Consider the following 22,421-nt stretch of genomic DNA (forward strand, 5'->3'; position numbering starts at 1 on the left):
AATTAAAAAAGAGATTAAAACAATTCAAACCTAAATGGAGAAATAAATAAATAAATAAATAATGGAAAACCCACAGTACACAAGTGGGAAACAGTAATTTAATAAATAATACCATTAGTTTAAAATCAAAATAAAACAATGCAAAAAGCCCCACTACAGATGATTAAAACAACCACAAACACATGGGAGAGCCTCCTATTGGCCCATTCAAACAGAGAGCCTCCTATTGGCCCATTCAAACAGAGTCCCGCCCCCTATACTATAAAAAGGGACAGTTGCGGAGGCAAAAGCTCACTCACTGCTTCCAGCTCTTTGAGAGAAAGCCTTTAAACACTAATCATACTCTATTGATGCTTAATCTATTTTAGTAAATCTGCTTACAGCTCTTTGAGAGAAAGCCTTTAAACACTACTCGTACTCTATTGATGCTTAATCTATTTTAGTAAATCTGCTTACAGCTCTTTGAGAGAAAGCCTTCAAACACTAATCATACTCTTTTGATGCTTAATCTATTTTAGTAAAACTGCTTCCAGCTCTTTGAGAGAAAGCCTTTAAACAATACTCATATCATTTTTGTTGGATCCTCAAACTTATTCGGTTAACTAATTTCAAATCATAACAAGCCTGCCTGAAGAAGGTTCCAGGAGAACCGAAACGTTGCAACGGCTTGTTAATTTATCCTCACTCCAGAATTCAAGGAAAGTGATTCCACTGATTCAGAATAAAAATTCCTCTAAATACAACTGATAACAAAGCATATAATACAAATTAAGCCCTATTAACCGGGAGAGTAACATATCTAATACAAATTAAGCTCTACTTCTCTGAAAATTAAAAAGCACATAATACAAATTAATTCCTATTGACCTGAAATAAAAATTCCTCAAAATACACTTGATAATATAGTATATAATACATAATTCCACAATTACTTAAAAAGCACCTAACACAAATCGAGCCCCATTTTCCTGAAAATAAAAAAGTACATGATACTAATTAAGATCCTACTTACCTGAGAACACAAAAAAACATAAAAAAATAATAAATAAGCCTACTTACCTGGTTCCAATCTCCCCAAGAGTCCTCTCACACCTAAAACATAGAAAAAAGGTCCAATTTGATCAATTCAGATCCACAACAAATCTACGAACACACGTACACATATATATTAAAAAGGAGAAGACACTTAAACCATGGTTTGGCCAGAGAGAGACGGTTGGACTATGGTCACACGCGGACGCAAACGTGCCGTCCAGAGCATGGCTCGGCCTACGCCCCGTTACCACCGCGACATAGAGCGCCGTGCACAGGCGGAAAGAGTGCTCTCCTACGCGGAGATGGTCAAATACGGAGGCCGTAGGAGCACAGCCCCTACTCACTATCATGACTTTGATCGTCGGCCTGACAGGCCGCAATCTTTTGAACCCCGGGCCCGTTCGAGGCCCTGTACCTCGGGGCCTCGGTATATGGTGCGCTCGCACCCCAAAAACAAGAAATCACATCACTGGCAGAACCAAAAGCCGAAACAGTCTACGGACCCTCATATCGACTCGGTCCGCACGTCGTTCAAGATCATAAAATTGAAACATCACATGAACAATATATGCCAAGGGCAGCCTCCTGCGATCGGCGAAATTGTAAAATACCTATCGGAGGTTATCAAACCGGCTTTGCCAAACGCCGCCACGCAAGCCCTCATTGAGGACAATGCAAAAAAGTGGGCTCAGAACACCATTAATATTCTGAATAGCCACTACACGAAAGCGTTGTCCGAAGAGGGGAACAAGCTCGAACGCATCGGATGCGAAGGGTTTGACCGTTCCTTCGACAAAGCCGCCCAGTGGGCCGAACGTACCTTCGGTACAAAACTCAAGCGCCAGATGGTCGACGAGGCCAAAAAGTACGCGGAGATGACGGTAGCTCCGCTGAACCTCGAGACTCTGTTCGAAAGCTCAGAGGCCGAACAGGAGTCTGAAACATCCGCCCCGCAGAGAAAACAAACGAGGTCCACGATGACTGACCCGCAGAGCGATGTGTCCTCCGTCGGCCACGAGGACGCGGGCAGCCTTCCGGACATTTCTCTTAACTTCCCGGCCTCCCCGCGAGTGCGACACGCTCCCAGCGTCCGCCCAAACTCCTGTACCAGACAGGAAAAACATCCTATCCCTATCAGGGACTGCGAACGGGACAGTTCCGACGCACGAAGGGGAATCCGTGTCACTCCACTACAGCCTGACAGGCTCAACAAAGACTCAATCCCACCGGGAGGCGCAAGAAAAAAGACACATGGCATGCTCACACGACACGACCCTGAAAGTATACTCACTGAGTCCGAGGGAACTCTTTCCGGGTCGCCGTTCCATAGGCCAACCCGTGCCAGTATAGTTCCTGAAAAAAACAAAAGAGAAAAAGAATGGTGGGAATGGACCGACTGACATGGGGGTGAAAAACAGTGGAGTGAGCGACATAAGATGGCCAGTGCATACAGGTTAGCGCCTACCCTGACCCACAACCCTAACCCTAACCTTAACCCTAACCCTAAATCCTAAACCCTAACCCTAAACCCTAACCTTAACCCTAACCGCTAACCATAACCCTGACCCTAACCCCTAACCCCCTAACCCTCTAACCCTAACCCTAACCTAACCAAAACCCTAAGCCTAACAATCTGCTCATTTTCAAATTTCATTCCTGAGCCTAAGCCTCACCCTAACTCTGAATAGTCTGACTTTTGATCAGAAAAGGATAGACATATAGGCCACTAAAAACCAAATAATCCATTTTTTGATAAATACACAGATCATTCCTCATACACAAAAGACAGAATAAAACACTGAGAATATTACAAACGACAAAAGAGAAGGAAGATGGAGATGGGCCAGTGCACATTTAACCTGAATCAGGGGACTTTAAGTAAGAAATAAATAATTCAAAAACCTAACCCAGCCCGTGCCTTCTTATCTTTCTTCCCCTCATCGACACAAGACCTAAAGGATCATTTTAATAAAAGATAAGTATAGAGACTTTTAACTTGAAAAAGATCCTACAGGACCAAACAAAATGGTGGACTGATTTGGGAACTTTTATTTTGACAACTCTACTGAAATTTTAGTCCAATCATTAACCACTCATTTAAATCCCTCGTTTTGGAGGGAAAAATAAAGCCACAGATGGGGCTGCTCCTTGGGAGGTTACAAAACTCAACCAATCACCATCAGATTTACTCACATTCGACCACACCCACAACTTAATCACACCCACACTAGAGGTATAAATATAGGCCCCTTTCCCCAAGGTAGTTGATAATCCTCTGAAGAAGCATCTTGGATGTAAAACGTTAGGATTTTACTGAAGGAATCTCCTAACCGTTTTTTCCCTTTTTCTAGCCTTTTATTATATTATTATAAAAACTTTGTTTTTAAACAAGAAAAATTTAATAAAGTTTAAACTTTTAAGTGAAACCGGGAAAGGAACACAACAGTGTCAAGGACATCAAGCCACAGACCAGCCGAGTCGACGAGGAAACGAAAGACCAGGAGGTAATCAGGTAACCCTCAGAAAGATAAAGAAACTGGACAGTGAATTTTCTGAAGGAAGCGAGAAGGCTTAAACTCTTTATCCCCCCTTCCTTTTCTTTCTTTTCCTTTTTTTCTTTTGTTTCTTTCTTCCCCTCTCTTCCTTCCTATCCTCCCTGTATCCTCTGAAAACGGCTTGAGAGACTCCGCCCACAAACACCAACAGTCCAAAAAAGAATCCTGGATCAAAGGAAGATCGTCCGGATAAAAACCAAGGACAACACTCAATTGAGGACTGGCGAACAGATGGTAGGGTAAGAGTGGTCTAGGTTATGGTGATGTGGTTGATGATTGTTGTTCTCACCAGACACTGTTGAAGTCTGCTCACCGGAAAGGTACAAAATGAAGGCTTGGCACAATAGATTTGCTGTTTTAGGAGACCATGAGCAAATTGGGGAAGGGGAAAATACACAAACACAAGCATCACCAAGCAAACACAACACATTTGATAAAACACTGACCAAAACATACTTCAAGTTAATACAAGCCACACACCACATGCAGATAGTGGAACACTCCCTGCACACAAACAACCATCCGGCTGGTATGTACAGACGGGTCAATAAACTCACACAATTCATAAAACCAGCATCACCTAATGACACAACCACACAAAAAATCAAGCAAAACACACTCACATGGATGAACAATAACATGCTCATCTTACAGGAACATTACATACAAGTTACACATAACCTTATGGATGACATACAGATTTTCGGGGAATTGGAATGGACAGTGGCGGTGAAATGGGCCAGACATAGGTTTAAACAAAAACTGACAGACAGCATTCTAGAGTTCTGTAAAGATAACATACAACACAATCAGCTTCTTCACATAAATCGGGCCCAATTTCACACGCCACTGCCCTTCAAAGGGCCGGTTCTCCACAGGCACAGATTTACAATCCACCTATTGAGCACACTTTGAATAATGTTATCCAGATCCACCATTTACAATCTAACTCACCCATATCTGTTGCCCCGTTAGCAGGACCTGGACACCGACACGGGCAAATTGAAGTCCAGGCCCAAGGCCACGCCCCAGAGGTGAGTCCAGACACACCCCCCAAACTTAAACGGGATAGAGTCACGGTAAAAATAAATCTACCTGATCTCTCTCAGGTCCGGCCAGCAACCACGCCTGTGGGGGAGGACGACGATACAGATGGCGCCACTGTTAACACAAAGAGGATAAGGATGACAAAGAGTATTGAACGGAGTGAATCTCGTGCTGAAACCCACTCTGAATCTGCCCCTCCTGAACATAACACAGTGGCAAAATCTGATGGAGTATCCTCGGACTCCACAGACGATGGGCTTTTAGATATCATCGATTTATATAAAAAAACCAAACCGACATATCAACACCGATAGGAAAGCAATAGATTGGTCCATCAACATTCGAAAACCCATAGTATTCATGGGGGACTCCAATCTCAGTCGGATCCCTGTAATCAAAAACCCAAACACACAAATCGACAGCTTTCCGGGGGCCAATTTTCTACACATGGCCAAAATCCGGCAAAAACAAAATCCACATCCACTGGAACACAAGGTAATCCTGTCCGGGGGTTTAAATAACAGGGGACAACATCCACATAAAACGGCCATAAAACGGCCATAAAACAACTGCAGTGCCTTTGGAGAACGGCTCAATCGATATTCCCAAATGCCACAATCCACACACCGGTTATTCAATTCTCAGAATCCTTACCTCTACAGGAGCAGCAGAATCTGGAGGTATTGAATAAATACATTGTCACACGGGAGTCCATTGTGGGAATTGAACAGATTGTTTTTCAGGGTCGAGAGAGATCATATCCACTGGACCGCGGAGATGGCACAACGCATGTTTGATGGGTGGTGCGATCAGTTAAGCTATTGAAGATGGAGACGTGCAACAACCAGTCGCACTCCAATATCTTCAATCTGTCAAAAACTTTTCATTTATCACAGGGAGAGAGGCTGCTGCTGATCTTAAGAGGGATGTCCATCTGCACAATAGGAAGTTAAAAATCTTGAATTATTTTGACTTCCACACACAAACCGATACCACCCCATTTGTAGAAACATCCAAATGGGAACCCCCAATTGCAGCATGTAACATACATATTCAACGACTGATTAAACACAATCACAGAGCCATAGACTCAAACAGAACCTTTAAAACATCAGACAATTTATCACCCGCACAGAAAAGGGCAATCCGTTCACTTAAAACAAACACTGGCATCATTTTAAAACCGGCAGATAAGGGGTCGGGTATTGTCATTTTGGATAAAACTCAATACATGTTCGAGGCTAAAAGGCAATTGAATAACACCGACCATTACATCCCTTTGGAACACTCACTACAAACCGAGACTAAATTAATGATACAAAACGTCTTGAACGGGTTGCATCAAGAAAAATACATCAATCTGAAACAGAAACACTACTTAATGGGTCCAGACGTTCCCAGGCCTAGACTATTCTACCTATTACCGAAAATACATGCTGCACCAGAAACATGGACCATCCCAGGTGAGATCCCCAGGGGCTGCCTGATAGTGTCAGACTGTGGGAGGGAGTCCTACCGCACGGCCCAATACATCGATAGCTTCTTAAATCCGCTATCACAAACACATCGCAGCTACATAAAAGACACATATGACTTCATTGCCAAAATACAAAATATCAGTATCTCAAACGATTCATTTCTTTTCACAATTGACATAAACAGCTTATACACAAACACATCAATGGATTTAGGACTAAAAGCTGTTCAAAAACGCTTTCAGAAATCACCCGGATCCGCACAGACCAGACAAACATATTTTACAACTCTTAGAAATAGGTCTAACGCGGAATGACTTTGAATTTGATTCACGATTCTACTTACAGGTTCAAGGTACAGCAATGGGAAAAAAATTTGCACCTGCCTATGCAAACATATACATGGCGGAATGGGAAACATCCCTTCTAGACAGGTGCGAATTTAAGCCCCTAGTTTATTACAGATACCTGGATGACATCTTTGGGGTTTGGCAGCACGGAATGGAGGAGTTCGATCGATTCATCCTACTTGCAAACACACATCATCCTAACATCACAATAAAACATAAGGCTAATAGAGAATCCATCCAGTTTTTAGACACCATGGTTTTCTTGGGTGAACCAGCTGAGCGGTACACAAATCGAGTTTTCATCCGAAACACACGCTCAAAGGGATAGTCAAGTCCCAACTGATACGGTTCTATCGCATTTGTACGGATGAGAACGATTTCCACGACACCGCTCGAGTTCTGTTCAAAGCCCTTAGACATAGAGGCTACAGTCGTAGATTTTTAAGACATATCAAAGCCACAACACTGAGGGAAATAAAGACTCCACCTCTAGACACCCTGCTGCCGAGCCCCCAAGAGGTCATCCCATTGATAACGACCTATAATCAACAAACACTAGCCCTAAATAAAAAAGTCAAAAACAATTTTGAATGCACTCAACACCAACTACTGGTCTTGCAAAAATTCTAAGTCATTTCAGCATATAGAAAGAACAAAAACCTTAAGGACATCTTGGTCCGCTCCAGATTTAGCTCAAAAACCCTCCGGCATCGGTCTCCGTGGCAAGTGTATTATAGGAAAATAAAATATGCTTCAGGCACACCCATAACACAAAATCTAAACTTGAACACAAACAATATAGTGTACTGTATAACATGCGCATATTGCCGGAAACGCTATGTTGGGGAAACTAAAAATGCACTAGTAGTGAGGTTAAAACAACACCTACACAACGTCAAGAAGAACAACAAAAATACAAAACTGATTAACCATTTTAAAGAACACGGTGTAAATCATTTAACAATTTCAGGGTTGGAATCCAATAGGGCATGGACAGGTAAACAAAGAAAAAGAAGTGAGTTCAAATGGATACACAGATTAAAAACATGGACTCCCGGGGGACTCAATGAGAGGGGTAGAAATTTATGGTAGGACATCGGTTTAAACCATAACATGAGATTAAGTTCCGTATACGTAAAGCTGGGGAATGGGTTAAGAGTATAAATAAGGAATTCAGGTACTGAAGGGAACTATACAATAACATTATCCAACAATAAAAAGAATACAGGTTTGAAGATTGGAGGGTGGAATACGGGATCAAGGGAAACCCTTTTGATTTTGATGGTTTGATTTTTATTGTGTGTATTAGAGGATTGAATGACATGCGTGTTGAAGCACTTACCTTTCTTTTTTCAGAAAGGATTAAAGCACTTACATATTGCACCCTACCACACAGAGTGGGATTGGCACTTAACTTTTTAAGCACTTACCTTAGATCCCCAGTCAATCATCCAGTATCGAACCTGTAGAAAAGAGAAAAACAAAGCACTTGGAAAACCATTTCACACACAAGTCAATCCCTTATCCCCAATTTCCCATCCCAACCCCCTAACCCTACCCTGACCCCAAACTGAACCCTAAACCTAACCCCCTAACCCTAAACCTAACCTTTGAACCCCATCGCTGACCCTAACCCCAACCCTAACCATAACCTTGCAACCCCACCACTGACCCTACCTTTGAACCCTATGCCTGACCACAACTCAAACCCAACCTTTTGAACCCCATTGTTGACCCCAACCCTAACCATAACCTTGGAACCCCACCACTGACCCTAACCCTAACCTTTGAACCCCATGCCTGACCCCAACCTTAAGCCTAACAATCTGCTCATTTTCAAATTTCATTCCTGAGCCTAAGCCTCACCCTAACCCTGAATAGTCTGACTTTTGATTAGAAAAGGATAGACATATAGGCCACTAAAAACCAAATAATCCATTTTTTGATAAATACACAGATCATTCCTCATACACAAAAGACAGAATAAAACACTGAGAATATTACAAATGACAAAAGAGAAGGAAGATGGAGATGTGCCAGTGCACATTTAACCTGAATCAGGGGACTTTAAGTAAGAAATAAATAATTCAAAAACCTAACCCCCTAACCCTAACCCCCTAACCCTAACCCTAACCCCCCCTAACCAAACCCTAACCCCTAACCCTAACCCCATCCCTGACCCTAACCGCCTAACCGCTAACCATAACCCCAACCCAATCAGCCCATGCCTCATGTTTGCAATTCACTCTACTGTTCTTTTTCGTTCTGGTCGGCCTGTTCATAAGAATCATTATTTGATTAATTACAACTCCAAATAAGGACAAACACAGGCAAATGCATACCTACACCACCCTATAATCCCTTGAAAGAAAAAGAAAAAAATATTAAAAAAGAGATTAAAACAATTGAAACCTAAATGGAGAAATAAACTGTGCCTTTTTATAATATAGGGGGCGGGACTCTTTTTGAATGGGCCAATAGGAGGCTCTCCCATGTTTTTGTGGTTTTTGAAAGATAACAGCCAAGGGCCAATCAGAAAATTAGCTGTTTTAATCATCTGTAGTGGGGCTTTTTGCATTGTTATATTTAGATTTTAATCTAATTGTATTATTTATTAAAATAGTAATTTAATAAATAATACAATTAGATTAAAATCTAAATAAAACACAATACTAATTAAGATCCTACGTACCTGATAACACAAAAAACATAAAAAAATAAGCCTACTTACCTGACTCCATTCTCCCCAGGAATACTCTCACACCTAAAACACGGAAAAAAGGTCCAACTTCATTCATTTAGCTCTACAATCAGTCTATGAACACACATATACATTAAAAAGGATAAGACTCTTAAACCATGGTTTGGCCAGAGATAGATGGTTGGACTATGGTCACACGTGGACGCAAACGTGCTGTGCAGAGCATGGCTCGGCCTACACCCCGTTCTCACCGCGACATAGAGCACGGTGCACGGGGGAAAGAGTGCTCTCCTATGCGGAGATGGTCAAATATGGAGGCCGTAGGAGCACAGCCCCTACTCACTATCAAGACTTTGATCGTCGGCCCTACGGGTCAAGAGTAATGATGCGCTTGACTCGAGGTTGCGACTTGTAATTCCCCACCTCCAAGCGGGAAAACGCAAAGCAAACGCACCCTCAACTGAAATCGCCATTCGTCAACAGTGGGAAGTCTTCTCATCTACCAGTTCCTTCCCTGTTCATCAAGTGACGTCGAGTCGGCATGACGGATTCAGAACTCACAAAGTGACACTTTCCTCAGTGGTTATTTGCTTTAGATCAGGGTCGTCCAGTCTTATCCAGAATGGGCCAGTGTGGTTGCAGGTTTTCATTCTAACCAAGCAGAAGCCACACTTTAGTCTATTGAAAGCCAAGATCAGCGGATCCAACAATTGGAATCAGGTGTGGCTCCTGCTAGATTGGAACGAAAAGCTGAATATTGGACAACGCTGCTTAAGACCAATCAGCATATAGACATATTTGCTTATTAAATATAAAATATTGACTATATAGATGGCTGATTGCAGAAAATGTACACACCTCAGCACAGTTTGCATGCTAGCTTTTCGCTAACAAAAGACAGACACGGAGAGACCGCATTTTCTTAGATCATGCTGTGTTTACAAACAGCAAAGAAGCACTAAGAATTCAAGTTGGAAGCAGAAAGAGTTGTGGGAGGCCTGCAGAGAAGCCTATGACACATTCTGTTGAACCATTTATTTTCAGGTAGGTGATTCCTTCCTTTTCTACCAACTACCATAAAGTACCTCCAGAAGCTCCTAAATACAATCCATGCATTGGCCGGGAATCGAATCCGGGTCAACTGCTTGGAAGGCAGCTATGCTCACCTCTATACCACCAATGCCAGGCTAGGCTATTCAACTCTGCTGAACAAAAGTTTAAGTATGTGCACTTCTCATCAGCAGACCATAGGCAACAGCTAAAGGGCACTCCTGTCATGGTTTCTGTAGTGTAGTGGTTATCACTTTTGCTTCTACACACAAGGTCCCTAGTTTAAGACTGGCAGAAACAAGCTAGAAATTTTGAACTTTGCTTTAATAACTGACCGGTTGTCATCACCCTAGGATCAGGTCCTCTAGGAACAGCCGGAAAGCAAGACCTTGAACAGAGCACATTTCCTTCTTTTGTGCTTAAGTAGCAAAGCAGTTAACATTTGCTTACAAAAATGAAAGGGAGTCTCTGGTTTTCCACAGAAAGTGGAAGCCTGGCTCTTTCGTTGCTCAATAAGACTCTGTGCGTGACTGGAAAATTTTCCGTAAAGTACTGGTCGCCAAGTTCACCTATCAGCAAGAGGTCTATGCCCGAAAAAGGCTGGGAGTGGTTTCCCTTCCATTGAGCTTTTGTAGCAAGGCAGATAACAGCTGCTTGCAAAATCACAGGCAGTCTCTGCTTTTCCACTGAATGTGGAAGCCTGGCTCTTTCCTTCATCAAGAAGACAAGAGTAATGTTGCGCTTGACACGAGGTTGTGACTTGTAATTCCCCACCTCCAAGCGGGAAAACGCAAAGCAAACGCACCCTCAACTGAAATCGCCATTCGTCAACAGTGGGAAGTCTTCTCATCTACCAGTTCCTTCCCTGTTCATCGAGTGATGTCGAGTCGGCATGAGGGATTCAGAACTCACTAAGTGGCACTTACCTCAGTGGTTATTTGCTTTAGATCAGGGTTGTCCAGTCTTCTCCAGAATGGGCCAGTGTGGTTGCAGGTTGTCATTCTAACCAAGCAGAAGCCACACTTTAGTCTATTGAAAGCCAAGATCAGCGGATCCAACAATTGGAATCAGGTGTGGCTCCTGCTAGATTGGAACGAAAAGCTGAAGATTGACAGACACAGAGAGACCGCATTTTCTTACATTTTCGCCCCTGTTCGCGGGTCAAACCTGCCCTGTTGGATCATGCTGTGTTTACAAACAGCAAAGAAACACTAAGAATTCAAGAGGGAAGCAGAAAGAGTTGTGGGAGGCCTGCAGAGAAGCCTATGGCACATTCTGTTGACTCATTTATTTTCAAATAGGTGATTCCTTCCTTTTGTGCCAACTACCATAAAGTACCTCCAGAAGCTCCTAGAGACAATCCGTGCATTGGCCGGGAATCGAACCCGGGTCAACTGCTTGGAAGGCAGCTATGCTCACCTCTATACCACCAATGCCACGCTAGGCAATTCAACTCTGCTGAACAAAAGTTTAAGTATGTGCACTTCTCATCAGCAGACCATAGGCAACAGCTAAAGGGCACTCCTGCCATGGTTTCTGTAGTGTAGTGGTTATCACGTTTGCTTCACATGCAAAAGGTCCCTAGTTTAAGACTGGGCAGAAACAAGCTAGAAATTTTGAACTTTGCTTTAATAACTGACCGGTTGTCATCACCGTAGGATCAGGTCCTCTAGGAACAGCCGGAAAGCGAGACCTTGGACAGAGCAGATTTCCTTCTTTTGTGCTTAAGTAGAAAAACAGTCAACATTTGCTTACAAAATGAAAGGGAGTCTCTGGTTTTCCACAGAAAGTGGAAGCCTGGCTCTTTCGTTGCTCAATAAGACTCTGTGCGTGACTGGAAAATTTTCCGTAAAGTACTGGTCGCCAAGTTCACCTATCAGCAAGAGGTCTACGCCCGAAAAAGGCTGGGAGCGGTTTCCCTTCCATTGAGCTTTTGTAGCAAGGTAGATAACAGCTGCTTGCAAAATCACAGGCAGTCTCTGCTTTTCCACTGAATGTGGAAGCCTGGCTCTTTCCTTCATCAAGAAGACAAGAGTAATGATGCGCTTGACACGGGGTTGCGACTTGTAATTCCCCACCTCCAAGCGGGAAAACGCAAAGCAAACGCACCCTCAACTGAAATCGCCATTTGTCAACAGTGGGAAGTCTTCTCATCTACCAGTTCCTTCCCTGTTCATCGAGTGACGTCGAGTCGGCATGACGGATTCAGAACTCACAAAGTGGCACTTTCCTCAGTGGTTATTTGCTTTAGATCAGGGTTGTCCAGTCTTCTCCAGAATGGGCCAGTGTGGTTGCAGGTTTTCATTCTAACCAAGCAGAAGCCACACTTTAGTCTATTGAAAGCCAAGATCAGCGGATCCAACAATTGGAATCAGGTGTGGCTCCTGCTAGATTGGAACGAAAAGCTGAATATTGGACAACGCTGCTTAAGACCAATCAGCATATAGACATATTTGCTTATTAAATATAAAATATTGACTATATAGATGGCTGATTGCAGAAAATGTACACACCTCAGCACAGTTTGCATGCTAGCTTTTCGCTAACAAAAGACAGACACGGAGAGACCGCATTTTCTTAGATCATGCTGTGTTTACAAACAGCAAAGAAGCACTAAGAATTCAAGTGGGAAGCAGAAAGAGTTGTGGGAGGCCTGCAGAGAAGCCTATGACACATTCTGTTGAACCATTTATTTTCAGGTAGGTGATTCCTTCCTTTTCTACCAACTACCATAAAGTACCTCCAGAAGCTCCTAGAGGCAATCCGTGCATTGGCCGGGAATCGAACCCGGGTCAACTGCTTGGAAGGCAGCTATGCTCACCTCTATACCACCAATGCCACGCTAGGCAATTCAACTCTGCTGAACAAAAGTTTAAGTATGTGCACTTCTCATCAGCAGACCATAGGCAACAGCTATAGGGCACTCCTGCCATGGTTTCTGTAGTGTAGTGGTTATCACGTTTGCTTCACATGCAAAAGGTCCCTAGTTTAAGACTGGGCAGAAACAAGTTAGAAATTTTGAACTTTGCTTTAATAACTGACCGGTTGTCATCACCGTAGGATCAGGTCCTCTAGGAACAGCCGGAAAGCGAGATCTTGGACAGAGCAGATTTCCTTCTTTTGTGCTTAAGTAGAAAAACAGTCAACATTTGCTTACAAAATGAAAGGGAGTCTCTGGTTTTCCACAGAAAGTGGAAGCCTGGCTCTTTCGTTGCTCAATAAGACTCTGTGCGTGACTGGAAAATTTTCCGTAAAGTACTGGTCGCCAAGTTCACCTATCAGCAAGAGGTCTACGCCCGAAAAAGGCTGGGAGCGGTTTCCCTTCCATTGAGCTTTTGTAGCAAGGTAGATAACAGCTGCTTGCAAAATCACAGGCAGTCTCTGCTTTTCCACTGAATGTGGAAGCCTGGCTCTTTCCTTCATCAAGAAGACAAGAGTAATGATGCGCTTGACACGGGGTTGCGACTTGTAATTCCCCACCTCCAAGCGGGAAAACGCAAAGCAAACGCACCCTCAACTGAAATCGCCATTTGTCAACAGTGGGAAGTCTTCTCATCTACCAGTTCCTTCCCTGTTCATCGAGTGACGTCGAGTCGGCATGACGGATTCAGAACTCACAAAGTGGCACTTTCCTCAGTGGTTATTTGCTTTAGATCAGGGTTGTCCAGTCTTCTCCAGAATGGGCCAGTGTGGTTGCAGGTTTTCATTCTAACCAAGCAGAAGCCACACATTAGTCTATTGAAAGCCAAGATCAGCGGATCCAACAATTGGAATCAGTTGTGGCTCCTGCTATATTGGAACGAAAAGCCGAAGATTGACAGACACGGAGAGACCGCATTTTCTTACATTTTCGCCCCTGTTCCCTTCCATTGAATTCCATTCCATGTGGTAGCCTGGCTCTTTACTTCATCAAGAAGACAAGAGTAATGATGTGCTTGATTCGAGGGGTAGGGGTAGACATGGCCAGGGAATAAGAGAAACAATACAGAGCAGCAAGTAGTTACACAGACTCCTGAATGTTCTCAATAACATACATTTCATGTAAACACCAACCAGAAAAACTGAAAATATATGTACACACTGTATTTCACAATAATTTACAATGGTTCACAATAATTTACAAAGTCCATCACTAACGCAAATGTCCAAGTCTGTTAAGTTCAGTACCCCAACTAAACTTTCTAAATCTTACGGTTCGGTCCCCATTCGGGCGCCACTCTGTAGCGTGGTACCTTATGGGGTTTGGATGCCTGACAGTTCAAATTAACAGTCACTTATAACTTATAATTTGGACATCACTCAGAATAAAAAAATCAGTAGGCTACTCAATTCTTACAAAATAAGTTTATTATTATTTATGCAATAAACATAAGAAAATACAGATCGTTTCAGTCATACAAACCGAAATAACGAAAACCAAAAAGTTCCCCTACGTGGGATTAATAAACGCACCCATAAGGAAATAAGGCTCTATTCATAAAAGAAAATTTTCACACACAAAAGGCAGAAGAAAAAAACATTTAACCCCAAAATAATTCTTACCCAAAACAAAAAAGTTGTTCACTTTAAAAGCTGCACTTCAATGGCGGTGATTTAGGCGTACGGGAGTTTGTGAACCCGAAAGCATGGGAAACCGGCAGTCAGATTCCGCCTAACACTTGGAGTTCTTTACAGACAGTAACATCCAACGATTTAAACATAGTGGTTCTCCACAAAAGTATTAAAGAAAGGATCTCAAAACCCGTGATGTGCCTCCGAACCCTCAAAACTCCGCTCGCTCGTTTATTCACCTTGGCAGAATATTCCCAGTGTGTTCGCCAGCCTCCTGAATCAATATCCACAAGGTTATAATCCACAGTAAGAGCATTAGCATGGTCCTTGGCAAACGCACACCATCAGTTCCACCATTCCCACCTGGCTCTCATTTCCGCGTCCTGCTTTCTCTCACCTAGTCACCTGTTCTTTTTATTGCTTCCTAATACCCCACCCTTCTCTTCATATCTTTTTTTACTTCCATTAATAAAAACACCACGGAATGGAACGGACTCTGCTTCTGAGTCACTAAATGGCACACTTATATAACACTTTTATCCAAAGTGCTTTACACTGTGTCCCATTTACCCATTCACACACCAATGGTAGCAGAGCTGCCATGCAAGGCGCTAACTTGCCATCGGGAGCAACTTGGGGTTCAGTGTCTTGCCCAAGGACACTTTGGCATGTGGAGTCAGGCTGGCCGGGAATCGAACGGCCAACCCTACGATTAGTGGACAACCCACTCTACCACCTGATCCACAGCCGCCCCTGTTACTGTGCAGCTATCTGTTACAAATGAATGGGAAAATATCCTTGGCATCCCTGCAATTCAAGGATGTTGTAATTGGTAAGTTGTGACGTCAAAAGTATCTGTACCAAGTTGATACTAAAATTTTAAAAAGAATGATACGATAAGGTTTTTTTCAGTACCGGCAGTACCAAGTATTCTCCTGCTTTCTGATTGACTTTCTTTTGTAGGTATTAATTAACTGTGATTTCCACTCAGCCATCTTACTGAAATTTGTGTAGGTTAGGAATAAGACTGAGGATGGAGTTGTACAGTTTTGTAGTGTGTATCATTTGTAAATATTGTTAACTTCTTTACCATAGCCATGCTGAGGGAGGCGTTGACTAAATTAGAGATGGTGCTGGACCAACAAACCACTGAGCTTGCTTCAACTACAGGTGTTCCAGGTGCAGTCTTTGGATACTGATGAAGATTTACTGCCCTGCAAGATCTTCCTCAACTGCGTAGTCTGGAGCAAAGGATGCAACAGAGCCCAGATTGCAAGCAAAAACTGGTGAGAGTTTTTTTCCTTTTTATTAACAATTGCTTGCACAATTACACAGCTACTGAGAGTGTATGTTTTCTCAAGGTGACACACTCGTACTCAAAGCACAACATTCAACACCACTTTGATATGAGGGAACAGTTATGACCTAATCTTTGGTAGAAGAGCAAAACATGGAAAAGCACACAGGGCAGGGTAATTGCAGGAGTAGTGGGAAGCACTGACACATTTATATTTTATATTATTTTATATGATATTATTGTTTTAAAAATAATCGGTTTCGGGTAAACTGGTTGGCGCTTATTGACAGGGCAGATGTGCTCGACTGCACCTGGCGCATATTGAAGAGGGTGATTGCTAACTCCCTGGAAAGAACCTCAATTGGAGGGGAGTCAATGGAAAGACTTCACTGGCCACTCTCCAACTTGGAGAGGTCATGATTGGTAAGTATATCTGTTTACATACAGAATTAGCTGTCTCTCTCAGATGATATGTAAGGGGTAATCCACGGCTAGATGTGCATTAAACGATTTTAGTGCATGATGTGGAGGAAAAGAACCACTCGTTCAAATCGTCATCTAGCCATGGATTACCCCGCTTATACCATGTCTTTCCAAAATTAATAACATTAAAGCTGTCATTGATTTTAGAAGCACAAACTTTGATTAGAAGTTTAAAATGACAGTTAATTTCTATTAGTTAGGTCATTAGATCTGGAATTTTGCCCGATATAAATCAGACACAGAGATAAAGTAGTGTGATGAGATTACATTTATTTGAATGAATTGACAGATATCTATCAGAGACAGAGAGATTAAGCATGTATGAACTACCTGCATCATGTGCCTCTCAGCAGTCAGTCAGTGCGTTTACATGGACTACAATAATCCACTGTTAACCCGATTAAGACAATACTTTGAATTAAGAAACTACCATGTAAACAGCAATTTTTAATTATCTTAATCTGATTAAAGTCAAGTTACTCAAAGTAAGCACTAATTGAATTAAGACATGTCGAGTACTCCTGTTTTAGTCGCATTATCAACGTGTATACAGACATGTAAACACCTGAATCACATTATTAACGTCGTGTGAGTTTTCACCACATTTTGCGACAGGACACGTAATGGCTTTTACATGTCATTTATATTAGTTCACACAAACACTCCATCCGTCTGTTCTGGCCCGGCCCCTCTGTCAAATTTTAGAACCCATTGTGACCCATTGCAGGCCTCGATTCTTTTCAACAGGCCCAATGTTTTTTCCAGTTAAATTTGCCGATCCATCCGTGGTGACATTGGCAAGTTTACTCCAAGGTATCTTCATTCTCTCGATGACAGCAGACACCTGGTTATACAAGTCCTCTCCCCGCCTTTTTCCTTTCAGGGACTCCATGGTCAACAACTCCTCCGTTATCTCAAAACTGTCGTTAATCCCTCGGATAAAATTAGGAGCTGAGCAGTGTCTTATGTCGTTACTTTCATCCAGTGCTCGTGAATATAACTTAAAGCACTCCGCCTTTTTGTTTAATTCGCTGGCGATATCTTCGTCAATTAGTTCCACACGGTGAGTCACAGTCCTGTGTGATGAACTGATTTTTTCAAACTTGCCTTTGCTCTCCGGACACAGGAGACCTGCTGTCTCTAACATGCATTCTTTCAAAAACTTGCCTTCGGAGAAAGGCTTGCTAGCCTTTGCTAATTTGAATGCCAGCAAAAACTTGCCTTGGTACTTCACTCTTGAATCGCAGTTTGTCTGTGAAAATTTTTTTGCCGAGTCTGTAAATTATCCGTCAACCTCTGAGCCGTAGCGCCCGTTCTTGCGTTGACTGCTTGCTAGTATAGTTGGCATGCTTCGTGGCAAAGTGACGGCTGATGTTGTATTCTTTGAAAACCGCAACAGTTTCTTGGCATATCAGGCATACAACCGTTGATCGGACTTCAGTGAAAAAATATTTTGTTGTCCACTCCTTATTAAACACTCGGTACTCACTGTCCACTTTTCTTTTCTTTGGTCCACTCATTTTTACAGAAGGGCTCAAAGGGCAAAGCGAAAAAGTGAAGTAGAGAGTAATACACCACACTGAGTTTAATAATATAATTTGGACAAGTTCGGATTAAAGCCAGATTAAAAAGCCCAATGGGCCGTATATGGCCCTCAGGCCGTAGTTTGCCCATGCCTGGTCTAAACATACATGCATCGACAGCTCTGTGTCAATAACACGATTTCCTACCACAAAAACGTGAGCGACTGCAAGCAAATAAGCAACCTACTTATACTGCAAGCAAATATGACTCATTTGATCTACAGCTACTGTGCGGCTAGAAAGTTTAAAGTTTACAGTTTTCTGTATTTCTCCATACATTTGACCTGAAACCTGATCAGATCTTCATCTAAGTCCTTAAACTAGGTAAAAGAGAACCCGGTTAACAACAGATGCAAAAAAAAAAACAGTAGTTTTTACAGTTATTTATTAAGCAAAAATGATCCAGCGTTAAATATCTCTGTAGGAAAGGTATGTGAAGTCTAGGAGTACGAGTTCATTTAAATTGGGCTGATTGAAGTCAGGCATTTCAATCAAGGGAATGGCAATTAGACCCGCCCATGTTTCAAGAACATTAACTTGCGTCTTCACCATCAAACTCTGGTCTTCACCACACAGGTTTATGGAAGTGTGCCCTGCCTCGATCAAAGGACATTCCTGAGGACCTCAGAAAAAGAGAGTTGTCAATGCTCACTGGCTTGGAAAGGTTTACAGAGCCATTTCTAAAGAGTTTGGCTTTCACCAATCCACTGTGAGGTAAATGACATACAGATGCAGGAAATTCAGCACCACTGTTACTCTCCCAAGGACTGGGCGTCCAGCAAAAAAGACCACTCCAAGGGTGTGGTGAATAATATCACAGTAAGTCATAAAGAACCCCAGGGTAACATCGGAGAACCTACAGGCCACTACTTTCCATAAAAGAACACTGCTGCCTGTCTGAAGTTTGCTCACAACCATGTGGAAATGCCAGGAGCCTATTGGAAGAATGTTCTGTGGACAGATGAGTCCAGAACAGAACTTCTTGCTTTAATTGAAAATCATTGTTTGATGCAAACTGAAATAGCATCCCAACATAAGAACTTCATCCCAACCGTGAAGCATGGGGGTGGCAGCATTATGGTTTGGGGCTGCTTTGGGTCCGAACCAGCTTGCCATTATTGATGGACCTATGAATCCTAGATTGTACCAGGAGAATCTCAGGGTATCTGTCTGTGAACTCAAGCTTAACTGTAAGTGGGCCTTGCAGCAGAGACAACGACCTTAAGCACACATGTACGTCTACAGAGAAATGGTTAAAGCAGAAGAAATTGAACATTTTGGAATGGAAAGTCAGACCTTAACCCGATAGAAACATTGTGGAAGGACCTAAAAAGAGCAGTTCATGCATAGAAGCCTGCCAGCATCATTGAGTGAAGCAGGAGGAGTGAGCCAAAATTCCTCAAACCCATTGTGCAGGATTGATTGAGTCATCGGAAATGTTTGCTTCAAGTTATTGCTGCTGGAAGGTCTCACACCGGTTACTGAAATAAAAGTTTACATACTTTTTTCAGCAAAGATGTCTAATGTTGGGTAATTGTGCTCAGTGAATAAATGTGAAAACTATAATGCATTTGTTTAATTGGGTTCTCTTTATCTAGTTTTAGGGCTTGGATGGAAGTTCTGTTCACATTTCAGGTCAAATGAATTTAATTTTATACTTGTTCGTAGTCTTTTTTTTTATTTTGGCTATCAAATCTTTATATTTTTATCTTTCATATATTTTCTGGATTGTTCTGGTAAAGTCTTGAAATTGCTACTCTGAAATCAAAACTGGTGTTTCGAGATGTTTTTGTACCTTTATGGCCTCCAATACCATAGTTTAAAAATAAATAATTTAAAAAGTCACTTTTGGGGAAAAATGATACAATTTTAATGCTTCAACATGCAATAGACTTGTGTTCGTCCAATTAAATGCTCTCTAGAATGTGTAGGAATGTGTGGGTCTTGAGGCGGGTCTTGCTCAACAGTAGCAGCTCTTTAGCATCAATGTTCTTCAGAGCTGGGCGTATCCCAAACACTGTTAACTGTTGTGTAACACTTCAACATGCTACCACTCTTATTTCCTGTTTCAAAAAGAAATACGTCGTCATACAGAATCAAATCACAGCTCTCAAAGTTGTTTTGTGGGGACTGTAAAGTAAAAAAATGAGCGCATTGTTCATCTTCCTTTAAAGGTGCAATAGTTTTATTTGTTTATTTATTTTTCACTTCTACAAATAACCTGGGAGATATGTAGAACATGATAAAAATAATGGATTAAGTTGTGGCCTTAGCAAAAGTGCATCAAGTCACTTAGAAAACCTGTTTAAAAAAACGGACTTCTGGTCTGGAAAGCTTGTTTGTGTTTGGATGTGCGTCCTATCAATCATTTTAGAGACACTATGGGCAACCATAGATCCTGGGCTGGAGCTTTGTGAACATGAGCAGGAAACATTCAAATGTCAAAGTTACTATTCCATCAGCTCTGCATGACGTGACATCAATTAAATGTGCTAGAGCTCTGCTTCTCTGCACTTCTCCTTACAGTTTAGTCATTATGATGTAGTTCAACGCTACAAAAGGTTTGAGCAAACAGTGCAGCCCTTCCTCAAACTGGGTTGCCTTGCAGAATGTTGTCAAGTTACCTGGTAACTTGTAGATTAAATATCCGTGCAGTTAAAAGGATGTTAAACGGTTTTGTCCCTGTGAGCCTTTACTCTTTCAATTTTGACTCCAGCATGAGCCAGTCTAGTGTTTCTGACAACAGCTGAGTACCAGTAACAAGTAACAGTAGTCTTGACAACACTGACACTGCAAATCTGCAGTTTGACCAAGCATGTGGCCTGAACGGCTGCGAGTTCAAATCCTGTTTTTTTCCCCGAAGATCCATAATCACTAATATCCCTCCAGCTATGTGCTAAATGTTCATCACCTGTCAGTTTCTTTGAAACAAAAAGGTTCTGCTGAATATATGGTTTGTACAGTATGTAAGATGTACGTTTTTATAAGTCTTGATTCTTTTTTTTATTTTAAAGTGCACCTATTATGTTTAAAAGTTTCAAAAATCAAAGTGAACGACAATTGAGTTATTAACCCACAAAAGAAGGAACCGATTCTCAAGAGCTGAAACGAGTCGTTAGTAATTCCAGACGTACTTCCTGTACTAACCTACATAGGTTTGTAATAAAAATCCCTGGATCTGGTCTTCATCGGCTGCTCGGGAACAGACTGAGCTGAAACTCGTTATGGTAGTGGGCGTTTCCCTTTTCGACACGCTGACAGCGGTAGACCAATCACAACAGACTGGGACACCTGACCAATCAGAGCAGCGTATGCTCTCTGAAAGGAGGAGTTTAGAGTGAATCTTTTAGAATGGATCATTTAACGAGTCGTTTTTGACACTGGGTGGAAAAAAGGTAATGTTGCAATTTAAATTATGAGCACATTAAACCCTCACCCTAGTTTTTTTTTTTACCTTGGATGCATATAAATCTATTGTACGAGACCTTTAAAACAAAATTAGGCACGTTTCAAAGCCATAATTTTCTATAAGATCAACTCATACAGTAATGATGACTTGAAGGGAATTGCAGGTTTATATTCATAGGCTCATAAAAAGTATGATGTATTGTTCTTTAATTATTGTAGGGCTGCAACTAACGATTATTTTGATAATTGATTAATCGGACGATTATTTTTTCTGATTAATCGGACGATTATTTTTTTCTGATTAATCTGACTTTTTTTTTTAAAAACTAAACTTTTTTTTCAATTAGATTTTGTTTATTATAATAAAATAGACCCCCAAACCCTCAGGGTATTTGAGTGTGGACTTAAAAAAAAAATGCAAAAGGCACATACAGTTTTACTAATATAATCTTTAATTTTTACATTTAAACCTTTCAAACGTTGGTCATTTGTCTACAGTTTGTCCAGTTTTAAGCAGCAAAACTTTAAATAATACCCAAAATATAAATAATCAAAAACAAAGCTAAAAATTTAGTTTTAGTGCATGGGGGATTTCTCATCCGAACAAATTCACTCATGGAGAGCTGTTTCTTTCTGAAATAAATAAATTTAAAAAACAGCAATTGAGTATGCAAGAAGCAATTTATATGTAAATTAATATTTTCATTGTTTATAATGTTAATTGCTGATGGCAACCATGATTAATAAAATAAATCTAAATAATATATAATTAATACAATTTTTGTTAAATTTTTTTACACAGACATGCTGTACTTCAGATGTGACAATATAAACCTAAAATATCTCAAATATATAATTCATTCTGTTCATGTATATAACATAGTAG

At 41.5% G+C, this 22,421-nt stretch overlaps 1 long non-coding RNA gene and 3 other non-coding genes across 4 annotated transcripts; 1 reads left to right on the top strand and 3 right to left on the bottom strand.

Annotated features, from left to right (window-relative positions):
- Positions 1–10,274: 10,274 nt before the first annotated feature.
- Positions 10,275–10,346, bottom strand: trnag-ucc (transfer RNA glycine (anticodon UCC)). Its single transcript has one exon. It is a non-coding gene; the product is annotated as a tRNA-Gly (tRNA).
- A 1,231-nt stretch (positions 10,347–11,577) lies between these two features.
- On the bottom strand, positions 11,578–11,649 carry trnag-ucc (transfer RNA glycine (anticodon UCC)). The gene has a single exon. It is a non-coding gene; the product is annotated as a tRNA-Gly (tRNA).
- Positions 11,650–12,979: 1,330 nt separating this feature from the next.
- Positions 12,980–13,051, bottom strand: trnag-ucc (transfer RNA glycine (anticodon UCC)). The gene has a single exon. It is a non-coding gene; the product is annotated as a tRNA-Gly (tRNA).
- Positions 13,052–15,518: 2,467 nt separating this feature from the next.
- LOC128630077 (uncharacterized) lies at positions 15,519–18,814 on the top strand. Its single transcript, XR_008394317.1, has 3 exons — positions 15,519–16,050; positions 16,352–16,484; positions 18,704–18,814. It is a non-coding gene; the product is annotated as an uncharacterized LOC128630077 (long non-coding RNA).
- Positions 18,815–22,421: the final 3,607 nt, after the last annotated feature.

The sequence above is a fragment of the Ictalurus punctatus genome, unplaced genomic scaffold, assembly GCF_001660625.3.
Source record: "Ictalurus punctatus breed USDA103 unplaced genomic scaffold, Coco_2.0 Super-Scaffold_100046, whole genome shotgun sequence".
Taxonomy (NCBI): domain Eukaryota; kingdom Metazoa; phylum Chordata; class Actinopteri; order Siluriformes; family Ictaluridae; genus Ictalurus; species Ictalurus punctatus.